The sequence below is a fragment of the Amblyomma americanum genome, chromosome 3 (assembly GCF_052857255.1).
Source record: "Amblyomma americanum isolate KBUSLIRL-KWMA chromosome 3, ASM5285725v1, whole genome shotgun sequence".
In the NCBI taxonomy this organism is placed as follows: Eukaryota; Metazoa; Arthropoda; class Arachnida; order Ixodida; family Ixodidae; genus Amblyomma; species Amblyomma americanum.
Genome location: NC_135499.1, coordinates 207,939,246 through 207,955,435, shown reverse-complemented (window position 1 = coordinate 207,955,435; position 16,190 = coordinate 207,939,246). Strand labels below are relative to the sequence as shown.

General features: G+C 45.4%; 1 protein-coding gene across 1 annotated transcript in view; it reads right to left on the bottom strand.

Moving 5' to 3' along the window:
• LOC144123611 (gonadotropin-releasing hormone II receptor-like) overlaps positions 1–15,459 on the bottom strand; it is a 38,490-nt gene extending 23,031 nt beyond the window's left edge. Inside the window, exon 1 of the mRNA XM_077656416.1 lies at positions 15,188–15,459. The gene's annotated coding sequence lies outside the window, so the exon portion shown is untranslated. The remainder of the gene's footprint in view (positions 1–15,187) is intronic.
• Between the last annotated feature and the right edge of the window lie 731 nt (positions 15,460–16,190).

Below are 16,190 nucleotides of genomic sequence, written 5' to 3'. Positions count from 1 at the left end.
CGAGTCTGGGAATTTTATGAATAATGGCCCAAGTACTACCTCGTACATGAGCTCGTATTACAGTCGACTGAAATGATCTACCCATCGCACATTGCTACAGAAAGGAACCGTAACGAGTTTCACGAGATTCTAACACAAATGTCTCTTGCTCATTGCTTGTATCAGTTTTTTTTTGTTCACTCAGTTGTATAGTTGCTTTTTTTTGTAAGAGAAGCTGTATTATTCCTCAATTGCACACTTTTTCTGCTACCTGTGGGGATGTTGTGTTTTAGTTCATTTGTGGGTATATTACAGGCTGATCTGTTTTGGTATCAGTATTATTTGCTTACTTTATTTTTGCACCACTTTTCTCGTTTATTTAGTTTTGTATTCTTGTATGTCGATGCTCTCTTCCATGAAATATCCCCGAAAAAAAAGTTACTTTAGGAAGCGTATTTGAATGCCTCTAGGTATATAGATGGCGTGCGCATGCATATAGCGAGGCTGTTTTAATACTTTTTAAAGAAATGGAGCAACAGCACGTTCACAAAGTACCTGCCAGCACAACGTTGACCCGAACTGCGGCACATGCGGCGACTTTTCCTCACTGGTAGGAATCATACGTGTCGACTTGCCAACGCCTGGATGTAGCTTTAAGGAAGGTAGATGATGTCATTTCTGGGCATACGAGCGAAGATTTCATAACACGAAGAATTGATCTGCAAAAACTTAGAGATATATACATAGCTACTTCTATTGAATGTTCAACTGTTCAATTTCTTTTAAATGCAAAGAGACGCAATTAGCTCATGAGAGCAGAGACTCCGGAAGTATGCGTTGAGTATAGAGGGTGGGTAGGAAGGCTGTGTTTGAGGGTTTGCTCTAAGAATAGCCCCAAGCATTTCGTTTGAGAGCGGAGGAAATCGGAGTTCTTCCTTTTCGTTTCACGGAAGAAGGAAAGGGAGGGTGACAGCACCACATCAGAGTAGGCGACGTGAGGTGCGTTTTTTAAAGCGCCTGCGTATGACTTACAAAAACGTTGCTCCGTAGTTGCGATGTACGCCTGGAGCCAAACCATTTTTTTTTCAAGAAGAAGAAAGGCCTCTGGTTAACATCTACGTCGTCTCTAAGTAATGCATAAAGGGGAAGTGCTTACTCTGTGTCGGATTCACAACACAGGAGTGGCGGACAGTTACGAAAAACTTTACACACTTGCTCGCGACAGACAAAGTAGTTGCATATTGACGTGGAGTTAAAAATTGCAGGTACTTCGTTGGAGATAAAACCTACTAACTCCATTCTTTCCGATTGTCGAGAGATTAACTTGCTAAGCTATTTCGAGACCCTTTTGCCAGTTTCAGTGGGTCATGAATTCAAGTACACAACACAGGGCCGCTATTGACAACACACAAAAACAATCTGTTCTGGAATTCGTAGACGGCAAGTGGCAACATCTCGTGGGGAAGATCCTGCTCTGAGCCCGTCTCTTTGTTGTGTTGCCTCCACATCTCGACCTGGACGAAAGCGCTTGCGTGGCCTGGCCAGCCGCGACCGCTAAGATACAGTCTGGCTAGAGGCCGGAGGGTAAAGGTGGCGGGCAAAGGCTTGGCCTGTGTCGGCCGCTTGAGATGAAAGCTCCCCGAACACCTAGGCACGATATTAGTCCCCCGGGGGCCACTCAGCACGCTGAATGGCAGGAACTCGCAATAGCCTCCGGGCCAAACATCGCAGCCAGTGGTGTTCTTCGCGCGTTCTTCTTTTTTCTAAGTCAACGGCGATTGTTTGTCGGCAGCTGTATTAAATATTTCAGCTGTCTTTTTGTTGTGGCAGTAAAGTTTTTAGGTCAAGAATGTTCTAACTGCACTGAACGAGTGGAAGGTGAAAAAGGAAAATCATCCGTCGTCATCATTTCGGGCCGTTTGGGCCCCATTGAAATGGAGTTTCAGCAACGGGGACGGTCTCCTAAATTTTCAGGAAGCGCTTCAACCAAGGTGGCAGAGTTTTGTGCTTAAAAGAAGAGCGAAGTTCCTAATAAGAGAAAGCAAAGAAATCGATTTCCAACTTTCGAGAAAAGCGTTTTATCGTCTTCCGTCGCCTAATATATAAAAAAGCGTGCACAAAGATAAACGGATCAACAAGCAAGGACAAAAAAAAAAACAGAAAAAGGACGAAGAAGGCTTTGCAGTCATAATGCACCGAAGAACTCATCCGGAGATAAGGTACATTCGACTTTTTTTTTTCAGGCCACATTCGAGATTAGTGCCATGATGAAATGCGGGCGCTTTTGAATCGCCATTGACTTCTTTTTTTAACCAAAAACAAAAGAGAAGAAAATAACCGCGTATAACTAGCGTCTAACGAGTATCCCTGCTGGGTGCGCTTCAGTGTTCCTGACTATCTTGAGCTAATTCATGCCTAGCGCGTTCAGTTAAGTATTAAACTTTAGCGCCTGAATGTGGCTTTTGGGTCGCAAGGATAAAGAAAATGACATTAAATGTGAACAGCGTTTAACAACAGGCATTGGGTTCTATTCCCATAAAGCGTTTTGTTTTCCTAAAATATTTTCACATTGGCATTATTTATTCCGCAAAATCTGCGTGTTAGCAAAAAAAAAAGTAGGAATAACGTAAAAATTGTTCTTCCCAACTATTTTCTCAATTTCACGGTGCTGTAAATGATTTTAGGCACCGACTCACGGTTAGCAACGTAGCGAGGTGCACAGTTCAACGACTCTAAGCATTTGCATGAAGAAGAAAGACAGCTACGTGACGTGCCGACCTCAAATGATAGAACAAGCGAAGAGCTTCAGTAACGTGGCTAGTTTGGCGGGCAGTTTACTTAGACATTTTTGGAAAGCTCGAAAAAGAGAGGAAGAAGCCTCATAGTCTTTTAGCGCTGGCCGTTGGCGTTGTGGTTCAGTGCGGAAGAAAGCAGATGATGCCATAATCCGCCTCTAAACGTTCTTTAATTCCCGCCAACGCTACATGTCACGTCAGCCAATCAGCGAAGTGAACGACAAAGTGCGCAGTGGCTCTACGAGGTACCCAGGGAACAGCGGTGGTTTTTAAATAAGCATAGTATGTTTAATGAGCGGCTAATTGTATGAAGCAATATCTATCCAAGTGACTGAACTGCTAAAAAATAAAAAAAAAATGACATGCGACGTTACTGTGACTAAACGACTGAACCACACTAATTTCTTGCTTTTTTTTTGGGTGGTTTCCGGAAAATCAGAACACTATGCAGCGCCCGCAGCACTCAGGACGTAATGATGGGTGTAATAAATAGAAAATGGACAGACACATTGACGTGAAGCGACAGAGTACACAGAACATGAGCACGGTCATTGTCTTGCCCGGTAGAGAACACCTTTTTGATTAGGGAGGAGCAAATGAGAACAAACTCAATAAACTTCATTAAAGATGCGTCCTTACGTCCGTGGGAGGCGGCATTTTTGTCTTTTCTTTGGAGGTCAGTATTCAGACAGGACGCAAAGGTCATTTAAGTCACGACGGTACTATTTTTCCGTTTCATAGTGAATAACATGAAAATGAGTGTACAACAAAGATGTCACGATGTCGGGCTGCGTCCTTACTTGTACAGCTCGGTTGTTTTTGTCCTGTTATGCGATTCCAGTTTCCGGATGCAATCAACCGTATTTATTCATCTTGTGCCTCTTTAAAAAACTGCGGTGTTTAAACTAACTAGCGTAGTCAACAAATAAGGGCCGAGATGCAAGATTTTTCTTGTGCGGTATTCAAAAAGGGCGAGAACCAGTTTTTGAAACGTGTTTTTGCTCAAAGCATTATTTTTTTCTCATTTCGTGCGAAGCTAGTATTTTACTCTAAGCTGGATAGACTCCTCGTCCTAAGCGTTTTCAGGAAGTAGAGCTACAGGGTTTGCAATTAGTTGAACGCACGCTATATCTTGCTGCGCCGACGCGATGCCCAGACAGGCTAATCGAATGAAGCAACAGGAAATCAAGCAAAAAAAAAGAAAGATAGTTATCAGTTAGTGCAGTAATTTTCATTGACAATTCTTTGTTCTCGTGGACACAAATATTAGAGACAGCAGAATTAGACAGGTAATGCACTGCTGCTGCTTTATAATATAACTAGTTCAAGCCGCACTCAGTTCATACCACTCAGTGTTCAGAGATTCTTGCTGGTTAAGATGTTGTAGGCTCGTACCGGCAGTTTGATAACGATCAATGAACAATACGAGCAGGGCGAAGATGAAAGGTTCTGCGGAAATAGTGTCACTGTGTGCAGTCGTCTGCGAAACATTGCCAAAATACGATATTGCGACGCTCGTAACCTGAAACTACACAGGATTCCGTTCTCGTCGCCTCATCATTGGCGCCTCTTTGATTCTTCTGACAACAGAGACATGACAGCACGCGGCGTTCAGTCCTGACATTGGTGTCACGACCGCAGCCAGACTGGGACAGGCGGTGCCATTCTCGCGGAATAGTAACGAAACATGAGGACGGAACATGAATTTACGGCAGGCGAACACACACTCACGCGACCTGAGGCTTCTCTACTTTGCTCGTGTCTGCCACAGACGGCCGAGGAATAAGCAAACAGCCTCGGTGGCGCGCTGAGCCCTTGACAACAGTCCTCCGAACGAAGACTGCCACCTCATCACGCTCCTCCGTTCGAGTTACGAACTACAGCGGAAACAGTCTCACGTTTGGCAAATGCCGATGCTTTCGTATTACACTGTCTACTCTGATACTGATACATAAACAGACTAGTGACCACGTATAGTGTCGCTCTTCACTCAGAAGAACGAAAACACGAAAACGTGCCTTTCCTGGCGCCTCGATAGCGCCTTCACAATCAATTTCCGGTGTGGGATGGTCGTACCGTCAGCAGTGATAATATCAGGGGCTTTGGTGCCCCGAAAAGATGAAAGCTTGGAAAGTTGGAGATGATTTGTTACTCTAGACGTGAGCAAAAAAAAAAGTTCAAAAGCGAGAACATGAAATAGAGGGCCTCGATCCGTAGCATTCCCGGCGCTCCGGAGAATAAGAGACTTAAAATTGCTGTTGTCGCCCACTCTCTAAGCTTCTGAACGTCAGCATCGCCACGTTGTTCGGAAAACATATCACGGCATCAGTAGCAGTGGTTGCAGCGTCTTTACTTTTGAAAGATGTTGCGCATCATGTCCTTCTAGAATTCCCGCGATGTAATGCTTGGAGATGGTGGCTTAACACCGATCTGATGTCATTGCATCACTAAATATGAAATAAGCCTTTAAATCCGGTGTAACATATTTTACCGCTATCCATGAAGGTTTTTCGACGTCCACTGAAATCCATTTTTGGAGTGCGTTAAAGAATGTGAGTTGTATTATGCCGTGTTTGAGCTGCGCTGTGTTGGCGATGCACGCGTCGCTGAGATTTTACCGGGATGCCTGTGAATGTTCTTCAGTATATAGAGTTTCGCCCTATTTTTAGTTATCTTGTGCGGCTAAGAATAGCCTGGGTTACAGTTATGAACCAACAATTTCATTTCATAAATTACAGTAATGCAGACAGTCGTGAGGTTGTTGGCACATATCAATAATCGTTGTGGCTCTTAAACTTGCATAGCGATGATCTGCTGTACGCTGCAGTTTCGAAGAACAGCACGCTACATATTTGCCGCAGTTCTCAGAGCAAAAATCGTGACGGCCTACTAAAAGCACATGCCACAGCATATTTGTGTCTTAAGAACATCCCGAAAATGACCTGCGATACCAATATGAGGGGCCTGAGCGAAGCAGGGGGCGTGGACATTTTTAGATCGATGCTCCTTCTGAGAAAACACCCTATTCAACACGGCTATAAACCGGCCTTGAGAGTCTTGAGAAATTTACGTCAGCGGGTGAAGTTTTGCAAGCGAGTCCAGAAAAGAGTCTTGTTTCTAGCGTGTCGCAACTGCGCCATTGTGAGGTTGCATAATTCGCATATATATCAACAGCAAATCTAAATCAAAAGATGCAAACAACCTCCAAAAGCGGGAGAGCTTTTGTCAGACGGGAAAATGAGGGCTTACCCTTTGACTAGTCTCTTTTGCGAAAGATGCCGGTTTTACAGTTCAGTAAGTGCCATTATGTCATGGGCTTTCAGCACAAGGAAATGGTAATAAACTAATCGTATTTGTTTTATTCGTAAGGGGGCAAAAATATATACGTTTTCTTTTTCGAGCAGAGGAAAATACACCTACGCCTGTTATTTGCAAAACTATAGATCATGCAAGCAGGGAAAGAAAAATTTCATACAGCAGCACCGCCCATTCATGTCCTCTAAGAAAATGGCCAGGGCACAGTTTGCTGCTCCTTCTATTTTTTTTTTCGGTTTTAAACTCTATCGCTGTCAGGCACCAGGGCGACCTTTTCCTGCCCTATGATTAATTGAAGAAAGTCTAGTGGAAGCCGACTCTCCCTGTCACACCAGAAGCGCCCTTTTTGCGTGTTTTTTTTTTAAAATTCGAACTGAATGTTTTTTTTTACGCCAGTTCTTACAACTGCGCTGAGTGATCTGGTTGGGCCATAATTTCTATCAGGTCCTCAAACCATAATGCACGGCTTTTATGGAGGGAGACAAAGCAAGCGCGCTTTACCGAAAAAAAAAAATGCTTTGCGTCTTTCGCGTTCGTAAGCATGCACTGCACATCAGAGGCGTTCGCTCCACCGTGAACAAATGTACCCGTTTAGGAAAGAGAAAACTGAAAGGCTTAACAGTCGATCTGCTTTGAGGAGACAAGCGATTCAAAACAGAAGCCTTCCCAAAAGCGCCAAGGCATCGCTAGCATGGTCGCCGTATATCAGTGTGTTATGCCTTTTTTCCTAAGCATGAAACCAGTGGTACCAAGTCAGAGCACCAGAAAAGGTGGCTATGCGCTTGAAAACGTTCTTTCGGAAAGACAACCGCTACTGCATTCGATTTTTTGCTAGCAAGGGTCCAAGTCAGGCCAAGGCCCGTTCGTCAAAATTGGAGACGCAGCCTTGAGTATTGGTTAGCTTTTAAATGTCAGCGATTGTTTTCAGACCGCGGAAGTTTACAAATGGAGGACACTAAGGAATGACTTGGTCATTTCTTTGAAACAGGAGATATAGCTTAGTATTAAGAAGTTTTAGTTGAATTTTAGTTTACGCGTAAAGGGAATAATGCTAAAGTAAAATAGTGTACGTTAACAAACAAACATGAGCTGGAAGTTAAGTGTCTGTTTAGAGTGTATAGAAAGTAAACGGTATTAATTTCTCGGTAAGCTCACGTCAAGAGCAAGGGAATATGAGGAAAGAGGACTGCGGGGCTCGACGCCACTGTCTTTTGCGTTTCAGACGCAAAAAAAAACCTTAAGAAGAACTTAACATTTTTCGGAGTTAAGGAACCGCCACCAGCAGCATACCATCTCCCGTGGTGAGGGCTGGAGGTGTCCACGTAATATACACCTGTTTTGTTGCCATAATGTTGGGCTAGGGCTTCCGCTCGTGCCAGGCGCCGACCATTATGGCCTTCGTGTGACATATTGCCTGGAAGAGGTCGCACGTGGAGGGCGCATCTCCACAGTTCTGGGATGTGAAACCTGTCTGCCATGGGAGTGGAGTGTTGGATATGGAGTCCAGCGAGAAGGCGGCGACCCGACTCCGTTTTCGATAAGCACGTGTAATGCTTTGTAACGTGCGCCTCTCAGAGCTCGCGGGAAGTATTCACCGCCCCAAGGACCATAAGTCGCCTGTTTGAAGTAGTGAAGGCGAGGTAGCGGTAGTTCACAACAGCAACACAGATAACGGCCTCACCTTCAGAGTCCGCAGTGCAACACAAGCAGAAGAGGGCGCGATTGCTCTCGCGGCCTCACATTCCGATTCAAAATACATAATCACCGACTCGCGAGGGGCCCGTCAGAACGTCGAACACTGCTGCACTCCCTTCCTAGCCTATCGGATCTACCAAAATTGCATACGGGATACGGACCCCGCACACCGTTACCCTATATGGACCCCTGTTCATCAGGGGTTGGCAGGAAACGAGGCAGCAGACGAAGCCGTCGGTACTGTGGAGTGGTCTCTTTGGACACCTATCACATGGTGTGGGCCTGCGCCTCGAACCCGGATATTCCCCCCATCCTCAACCCACCCCGGGAGGACTAGGAGGCGACCCTGCTTGGCTGCCACGACTTACAGGACCAGGCATAACTTCACCAGCGAAAGCACGAGTCACCAGGAAAGGAAGAACACAGGACAACGCTGGACAGCGTTGTCCTGTGTTTTTCTTCTCCTGGTGTCTCGTGCTTTCGCTGATGAAGTCATGTCTGAAATACACCAACTAGCCCACATGGTTACCTTGTTACAGGCCCAACAAGCCTTAGTCGGGCGCGCCCACCACCGCCACTGGGCCACCGCCACAGGGGTCCCAAACTAGGGACCTCCACCTAGTGCTTGTAAGCATCGGTCTCTTACGGGCTGATCCAAACATACCTCCTGTCCCTTCCTAATAAATGTTTCACCACCACCAGCAGCATTCCTTCAGAGAGAAAGAGAGAGTGAGAGAGAGAAAACCTTTAATGGAAGAACAGAGAATTTAGCCAGCGTTTGAAAACCACTGGCATTCCTTCAAAGCGACAGCACCATGTGGCTATTGCTATAGGACAAGTTAGATACATTCTCCATGATCCAGCATTTCAGACTGATGATCACGAGCTGTTAACCTCAAGGAGATAGAGAGCCGAAAGTGACCATAATTAATAAAAATAGCCTCATTCAAACAGTATAGGAGTTTCTGAAGTACTGAATAATCTGCATGAAACTCGCCACTTCAGAAATTTGAGAGCTTCAAATTGCATTTCTTGCTGCCTAATGATTCCCAGCAATTAAAGGTATCTGCTGTTTAGCGCCATCTTGGGCTCAGTTATGATGGCCCAAATCAGCTCAGCGGAACTCTGATTTAAAGAAAAGATTTACTAAATCGTTTGGATCGAGGAGCGCTTGTTGATCCCTGCTTCATTCGAGCGCTCTCACCTAGCACCACACTGCTTCGGCAGGACGTGTCTTTTTCTTTCAATAAATATCTTTCAAAAAAGGTTTTATGTGGTTGCATCGTAATGAAGCACACTTCACCAGTATCGCAGTATCGCTGCTAGTTTTTTGCTCAATCGTGCGATCATCTTCATGCTCAGGGATATTACTGTTTTCGTACGTAAAGTTTCAATAGCAGTCTTAATTCGAGTAACCGCAGGTGACACCTTGTTAAATAAAAACTAACGTGTGTACATTTGCTGGATGAATGTTTGCGAAAAGTGATGAAAGTTTGGTTCGACATTAGCGATAATAGGCTTCAGAACCAGTTCGTTTCTGGTGCAGTGATTCAAGGCCAAAGCTTGAAGTCCCTTCCGCAAACACTGAGATACGAAAGGATGCATCTGTCCGACATCTGCCGCTGCTGACGTCAGCGCGCAAGTCTCTGCCAACAGCTGGGGTATTAGAACCTCACAAGGTTGGTCGCAGTAGTTTCAGTTCGGCTGCTCCCAAAGACACTTTTATTCACTGAGACTGAGAAGCTGCCGAAATTAGCACCGCCGATAGATTGGAGTCTCTCTCCGAGACACACGTTCATTACGATAACCTACCGTTCACAGATGGCGGTCAAGTGAACGCTAGCAGCGACATGGATAGAGTTCATTATCGAGATGGAGTTGAGTAAGGAAGCAGATGAGAGGGTACTGTTTGTTAGTTAGGGTATAAAGGAACGCTGAAGATAATTAGACGTTGGCCTTTATCGGGAGATTACCGCATTTGAACTACGAAGTCTACTTTCACTGGAAACTAATGTTTTATAAACTGGAAAAGATAAAAAAAATGAAGCGCAGGTGTTTCCTTCAGAGGCCGGTCTAGCAAGCAAACTGTGGCGCCTCGACACAGCTGTTGGGGGGGGGGGGGGGGGATTCTCAGCGGCCAGTCTACGCCGCCTTCTAATTCAGAACGCGGTCACGGAGTCTTTTTGGGTGTAAACGTCCCTAGCTTAAACCAAATGTCGATAAAAATTTGAAATCTCTTCTCTCGGCAATAAATGCACGTTTTGCTGCCGGGGAAACATAAAAGTGTCTAAAAAGAGCCACCGAATGAACTTTTTTAAGAACAGAATTTGGATGGAGCTGATGCTCAGTTTTATGATCACTTTAGGTAATGAAGATACTAGTATAAACAGAAGGAGGGATGGTAGGGGCTTGTTCTTCAGCCCGGTTGCTATATTCCTGGCTAAACTGCTTGCAGGAACTGTCGAGCAGAAATTTTGGTAGCCGATACGAAAATACTCTTCGCCAGACCGCTCACGAAAGAAGCAGTGGTCTACCGATTATGGCAGTATGGCTCCAGGCTCTGCGAAAAGAACGAAAGAAATGAAGCAATGAGGAAGAAAAAAAAGAGGGAAAGAAAGAAAAAAGACAGAAAAAGGGAAAGAAAGAAAAAAAAGAAGAAAGGAAAGAAGGAAGGAAAGCAATAAAGAAATAAATAAAGAAAGAAGGAAAGAAAGCAAAATACTCGAGAAAGGCTAACCTGTGGGAATGTGGTTTAAAATACTTATAGGCTAGCATTACGTGTTCATCATATCCGCAGAGCCCAACATTCAGGCAAAGCAATTCAGAAAAGAAAACAAATGCAGAAAAATTTGCTTTCCGCGCCCTCTTCTCACTATATTCACCAAATGTGCTTGACGGCAGGAGACCTATATTAGCAAAGAAGTCTACAAATTTCACGCTCAACCTAGAAAGAGGTGCAGATGCCGCAAATACCGGCCTTTTATTTGTTTGCTGACAAATCATTTCACTTAAAGGAGAAGGAAAGGCAGTGTCGAAAGACAGTGAAGGTATTGGACGAGGCAGACAAGGTTAAGAAATAAATCTTTACGTGAAAGGCTTAGTATCACAAATGGTAAGCTTTTCGGAGCCCCTTTTACCCTTTAAAAGCACTTTCTTTAAATGCGTTCATTAGCGAAGCTCCTGCTCCTAGTTTATGGGGCACTGCCACATATAGGCTTAGCGAATTTCAGAAACGTTTGTCCGTTAGTTTTTTTCACTAGCTACGTGTAAATAACTGATCCTTACTTTATGAAAAGTAAATGTCACCATCGAGGCCACCCCCTCCCCCCCACTGAACATATCTATTAAAAAAAAGTGAAAAAGTGCAAAAGTAAAGAACAAAAGTGATATCTATTTTCTCTGTAATTGTCTGTAACTGTTTTTTTTTAGTATTTGAAGATAGTATTATGAAATTTGGGAATTCTAACGAATACCCGGTTCAGAGTCTGCAGCGCGTTATCATAAGTTTCTTGTTATTCTGCTAAGCGATATAAATCTGAGTCCACAGCTCAAGCGCTTCATCACGACCTTCCAGAGAGTGTTCGAGCAATGCAGAAATAGCGAATTCGACAGTTAAGCTGAAACGATCACTGTGATAGTACAGTTGTGCTTTAAATAAAGTCTACAGCGATCGACCACATTGGCCAATAGCATTTCATAAGTCTATTTATAGCACACGGTACCCACCACTTTTATTCTTTTAGCGCAGGCTCTCTTCGCTTCTTGCGAGTGCAGAACGGGATACGGAAATGTGTGTACATATCGCGCATCAACGCATAGTGGCCACTTCATCCGAAGACTCTTAAGCTGTGCTTTCACGAGTAGGGAGAAAAAATGCACCGTTCCACTAGCAAACGTTTGCCATGAACATTGTTCATTTACGGAGAGTACGAGAATCTGATTAAGTGCCGTGCCACGGCATCGTCTCTGTGCACGCCGGACTTGCGCTTGCCTTGCGCAATTAACATTTTTTTGGTGAACCCTTTCCAAAGCAGTAGGTCGCAGCCGCATCCTACATCTTTTGCCGTCCACCTTTATTCATGACTAATGGCAGGCATGATCAAATAAAAGTTAATTTTAATTATTTCATTAATTACCTTTCATTTCTGTGAGTGGAGTGATGCATGTTCGTTACAGACAATTGGGAGTTACACCAATTCATCCTTAATTGCCTTCCTTCTTCCCCTTTTCTATTTCCTCCCGGTTCTTTCATAACAACAGTAGGCTTTTATTTTATAGTCCCGTAAGATGAAACAGTACCAAGAGACGAACAATGTAACAGAGAGGGGCACACAGGCGAAGCACTAATGCAAACAAAGCGAACGCTCAGTTGAGAGCAACCTATTTGGAAAAGAAAATAAATATCTCAAAACGCCAGTCGTACACGACTCTTACGCTCTCTCATATGATTTCCTACCCTTGTGTTCTTCGCAGAATCCTTCCAGTCACGTTTTCAATGCCCGAGACGCGTGCGTGTTTTCCTGCATTCCTGATATTTCTGCGACGTTGTAGTACACGCTGGCATTTCTTTCAGTTCATTCGTGAGAATCTAACCGTCTGTAGTATGAGTAGCTCTAGGCTACGCTCACAATACTTCCTTTCAGTGAGCGCCATATTGAGCTTACTGCACTGTTGCGCCTGCGAAGTTATTTACTTGCGAGAACAAGCTCGCCGAATAAACAGGCCCGTCTCTAATTCTGTCTTGCTTCGAGTCTGCACGCGCTGCGACGTTCACGCTGCAAAGCTTGCTTGCTATTCAGAAGAATTTTGAAATTCGCATCACAACGTGAGTAAAAAAATGAACTTAAGAAAAAAGAGAAGGCAGTTCATAGTCTATATGATTGTTTTTTTTTTTGAAGATGCAGCGTTGTGCTGGTGAGTGCGAAAAGAAGAAAGGACTTACACGGTGAATGCAGATAAGAACAATCCAATGTTGACATTCGTTTTAAGAGTGAGTGGTATATCTTTTATATCCTCCTGAGAGCCGGTGGTGGAAAATCTGTGCAACGTAGTGCACACCGGAATCGCTGGAGCTGGAGCAACGGAGAGAGTTTTGCTGCCATTAAAATCTCTTTCTCAGATACTTTTTGAGCCTGTGCTGCCATCTTGTGAGTATGGTTCGACTAGGGCCGTTGCCCTCAACACCAGGAGGTCTAAAAAAAAACCTGGCAGTCAGGGTGGTCACGTCTTACGATGGCGATCAATAAAAGCAGTGTACTCATGTGTATTTCAACAGGCGGCAAAACACTTCTAGGCAGTTATTAGCACACGTAAGATTGCAACAAACACTCGTAGGCACACATTTGAGCGAAAATAGGAAGTCCAATTTTCCCCTGCGGTACGGGAGTTTCGTACACTTCTCTATATTGCACGTAGAGCAGCGAACAACCAAAGTTCAAAACGCAGCGAAAATATAATTTAATTTGGGAACCCAAATTATCCCAAGCGCTTTAAAAAAATTAGAGACACTACACTCCAGGTCTCAGGTGGATAGGCGAGCACTGCTCGTCGCGAATAAAGTGGCCATTTTTAAGCTACAGCAAACTACAGTGCTAAAGATAGCTTCGTTTAGGGTGATGCCTGTATGGACTGCATTTCTGGGCACATCTGTCTGCCGTCTGAACGCAAAACCCAAACTCCGCATGGTGCTCGTAACGCTAAACAGCTAAGAGAAAAAAAAGGCTTTACCAGCGCTTTTCCTTGCTGGGAACGCCGCAGAACTAAGTGAGATCTGTTGGTAACGTCTGCTTTTGTTGGAATTTATTTACTTTGCGTGACCCGAGAAGGAAGGAAATGGCGTGTGACCGTCGTGTCACATGACTGAACGTTCTTGACCTGCAAAAGTATTCTGTCACCAAATGCGACGTGACGCATGACGTCACGTGTCCCGTGGCTGAACAAGATGGGGCGATGCTGAGCTATGCTATAATGTCCCAGAAATCGCTCTCGCCGCAAAAGTGGCATGCTTCTGGGGCATGCGCGTCAGGCGTATACTGCCAATTGTCATATCAGGCGTGAAGCGATATGAATGCTCAGAATGCGCCGCAACCGACCTCACTTCGTTGGCGAGGCCCCGTGCTTTCACAGGACATGAAAGGAGACTTCTACCGCTCATATACCGGGAAAGTAAAAAAAAAGTCTTCCTCTGCGTATCGAGGGATCGAGGATGAAGGCACGGTGGCCGACACCTTACACAACTCGGCAATGACTGCATTTTTTTCATTGTCTGTCTCTAAAGGTACGAAAGCACCAACCAATATTTATAATGCATCAACGTCACCTCAGGTGTCGAAGACATATTAAAGTTTCCTGACACGCATTAGCACATCCTCAATGCTGCAGCCATCCTGGCATTTGCTTTGAGCACAATACACCTCTGTAATCAATAAAACGCTTTCAATGAGGTTGTCACGCGGCGAGCGCACATTGACATCTGCATTTCATTAACTATGGAAGCCCTCGACCGTGAGCACATCAAGAGGTGTTCCTAGATCACTTTCAGCTGGCAGATATCGGATTCCATAGGAGGTTGTAGAAAGTTTTCGCACCAGGCGTTACAGCATCCTCTTGACTCGTTTCAGTACACCTTTTCCTGAGCCTTCACAGTGAACCATCATATGCAGTGGGGTAGGCAGCTTGCTGTCTACTAAATATTCATCGACTTTTCTTTGCTTCCGAGCACAAAAACTTCACTGACAAACATGTACACATGATTCTAGAAGACGCAACTACTTCTCAATAGTAATCAGTAGCTTTCTAACTCGGCAATCACCGCGAAGCTGCCAGTGAAGCCTTCTACCGGTATTTGTGCACATGAACAGCGTCTGTGTGCTCGACGGCAGTAGAGCTGTAAGCTGTGCATTCCGTTTGATCTTAAAGAGTCAGCTCGCAGCTGCATAATCTCGAATGCGAGCTCAAAAGCACTCGAATGCTAGGTAAAGGAAGCTTAATGCGCGAGAGTGGGGCCTGATGCGTGTCTAAAAATGAAGGCGTACAGGGGCAAAACGCCGCCCTCACCACTTCTAAGAGAGACCGATTCAAAGTGTTCAAAGTGCAGCTGACAGCGTTTACACAACCCGTCCTAGAATGCGGCATGAAGCCCATCCGAAGAGGGGTCTTCACAAGAGTTCTCATAGCTGCCGCTCTAGAGCATCCTACGTATCACGTAGAAAGTCACCATTTTTTTCAACATTGTCGTCTTTGTTACTTCGCCAGAATCTCGACACGTTGTCTAGGACAGCTCGAAGCTCGAGTGTGGAGAATTGAGTCAACGTTTTCTGTACTTAGAATTTTTGAGCGGTCACAGGAGGCGAAATTGACGCCTACGCAGAAGCTTGTTTACTCGGAAGTTGAGTTCTACTCACGCGTTGACAAACTCTGTCTCGCTTTGGCCACCGGGTGGACGCTGGGAGTGACACTCGTCGGACCAGCGGTCCAGGGAAGAATTAGTCGTTTCCACGTGGCAGCCGAGCTCGAAGATCCTATGTCTCGTCTAGCACGCATGACCGTGCTTAGGAGTAATTCAATCGCCAGTCCGTCCACCGAAGCTGCTGCTCCGTCGTAAACTAATCCCAGCGACAGCGAGAGGCGCCAGGCGGCTCGGACCGACGTCCGACCCGACGGTTCGCGCCCGATTGTTGGCTTGTTGGAACGCGGCTTGCACGGAACCCCCTTCCCCGGAGCGTGGAGCTTGGAAAGTGATGGGGATGAGGGAGAGGAGGATGGGGACGGCCGGACGGCACGGGGATCCTTCCTCCCGCTTCTGCTCCCCCCCCCCCCCCCCCCCGCTTCGAAGCAAGCCACGTGGGACGACCACGTGACGCTGGAGTCACTTCTCGGTTGGGCGCGCTTGTCGCTCGAACCTGGTGGCGGCGCGACCGCGCTCCCGGCGGCGTGAGGTGGAAAACACCCGGCGCGCAGCGACCCCGAAAAAAATAAACAAGCGTGCAAGGACTTGCCTGGATTCCCGAAAAACTCGTTCGCACTAGGAGGAATTCCCCCCCCCCCCCACACACACACACACACACGCACACGCTTTCCTTCCTTTTGCATGGGTCTAGTTTGTTTGAGTTGAAGACAGTTTTGAGGAGTTTGTGTCTATGTGTTCGTCGTGGATGCTACTGCCTGACATCCCTCTGCAATTTGAGCTGAAAAACGCGTGACGCGCTTCTGACGACGCCATATTTATTTATTTGTTTATTTATTTGTTTGCTTATTTATTTATTTATTTTTTCCTCAAAGGTCTCTTTCGGGACATTACATGAGGGGTGGGGATAACACGGCAAAAAATACTATACATTAATGAAAAATGGACAAAAATTATGTTGATGAATAGGCTTCCTTGATAGTGGTCTTGAACAGTCGATG